We start from the raw sequence: 2225 nt of genomic DNA, 5'->3' as shown, positions 1-2225 counted from the left end.
TTGGAGCTCCGGGGGAGCTAGACTGTCCACTGGATGTAGAGATAGCGGACGATAGGATCGTTCGTGTTGTGAGGGTGCATCGGGGATGTACACTACAGTTGTTCGACGAGCAGCTATATGTGGATTTGGTCCCCATTACCCTGTGAGGGAATAAGGTTATAGTGGGTATGGACTGGTTGAGCCCCAATGGGGAAGTGATCGACTGCGAGCAGCAGCTAGTGAAAGTTTGGACTCCTAGTGGGGAAGGGTTGGTGATTCAAGGCTAGAGGCCGCAGTGTGGACCGACTCTGTGTTCAGCAGCGAGGGCCAGACGCTACCTTCATCAGGGTTGCACATGATATGTCGCCTATGTTATGGATACCCGGGATAAGGGTAAGGCGACAGTGGAAGATGTACCGATAGTATGGGAGTACCCGGACGTATTCCCGGAGGAGTTGCCTGGGATACCTCCGGAGAGACAGGTTGAGTTCAACATTGCCCTAGTCCCTGGTGCGGCTCCAATAGCCAAGGCACCATATCGGTTGGCTCCTCCCGAGAAGCAGGAGTTGTCTACACAGCTGCAGGAGCTATTAGACAAGGGGTTTATCAGACCGAGCAGTTCACCATGGGGAGCCCCGATCCTGTTTGTGAAGAAGAAGGACGGGTCGCATCAGATGTGCATAGACTACCGGGAGCTGAATAAGGTAATGGTGAAGAAATGTTATCCCCTCCCGAGGATCGATGATTTGTTTGACCAACTAGAGGACACATCTTGGTTCTCCAAGATTGATCCGCGATCGGGTTATCACCAGATGCGAGTCAGAGACGAGGATGTGCAGAAGACAACTTTTAGGACTCACTATGGTTACTATGACTTTGTGGTGATGTCGTTTGGGCTTACCAATGCTCCAGCCGCATTCATAGACCTCATGAACCGCGTGTGCAGACAGATGTTGGACCGGTCTGTGATAGTCTTTATTGACGACATCTTGGTTTACTCCAAGACACAGGAGCAGCATGAGGAGCACCTGAGGGAGGTGCTGGAGACACTGAGGAGGGAGAGACTTTTCGCAATGTTCTCAAAGTGTGATTCTGGTTGCGCGAGGTGCAGTTTCTGGGGCACCTTGTCAACCAAAAGGGTATTTTGGTCGATACGGCCAAGATAGAGGTCGTGATGCAGTGGGAGATTTCAAGGTCTCCAACTGAGATTCATAGTGTTCTTGGTCTGGCGGGTTATTATCGGAGATTCATCCAGGATTTCTCCAAGATCGTTGTTCCTTTGACCCGACTGACCAAGAATTCGGTGACATCCCGCTGGGGGCCTGAACAACAGGAAGCCTTCAAGACTCTCAAACAGCGGTTATGTGAGGCACCGATTCTGACTTTACCAGAGGGCGTCGACGACTTCGTGGTTTACTGTGAGGCTTCGATCACAGGCATGGGTGCGGTATTAATGCAGCGGGGTCACGTGATAGCTTATGCTTCGAGGCAGTTGAAGCCTCACAAGGCGAACTATCCGATGCATGACTTAGAGCTGGGGGATGTGATTTTCGCCCTCAAGATTTGGCGACATTACCTCTATGGGGTTCGTTGTACCATTTACACGAACCACAAGAGTTTGAGGTACCTCATGGATCAGACGAATCTGAACATGAGGCAACGTCGGTGGATAGATGTGGTGAAGGATTACGACTGTGAGATCCTTTACCACCAGGGCAAGGCCAACGTGGTGGCCGATGCCCTGAGCCGCAAGGAAGTGGTGGCTCTGATTCGAGATATATGTTTGAGGATGACAGTGATTACTCCGTTGCTAGAGCAGATCCGGGAGGCGCAGGCTGAGGTCCTGAAGGAGGAGTGCTGAAAGTGCTAGCGGATCATAGGCCAGGTGGCCTCATTTGATTATGACAGTCGTGGGTTGTTGACCTTGCATGGGAGAGTATGGGTTCCGTACTAGGGCAGAGTACGACAGGTTCTGATGGATGAAGCCCACAAGTTGAGGTTCTCCATCCATCCCGGGGCGACGAAGATGTAACAGGAACTTCGCCCTCATTACTGGTGGCCCTGCATGAAGCGGGAGGTAGCATGGTATGTGGAGCGGTGCTTGACCTGCAGGAAGGCAAAGGCCGGGCACCAGCGACCACACGGCAAGATGCAGCCGTTAGACATTCTCGTGTGGAAATGGGAAGACATCACCATGTATTTCATCACCAAGCTTCCCAGGACCGCACGTGGAGTAGATTCGATAT

The sequence above is a fragment of the Lactuca virosa genome, chromosome 1 (genome assembly GCF_052849685.1).
Source record: "Lactuca virosa cultivar CGN04683 chromosome 1, Lactuca_virosa_CGN04683_v6, whole genome shotgun sequence".
Taxonomy (NCBI): domain Eukaryota; kingdom Viridiplantae; phylum Streptophyta; class Magnoliopsida; order Asterales; family Asteraceae; genus Lactuca; species Lactuca virosa.
This window is presented reverse-complemented; position numbering follows the sequence as displayed.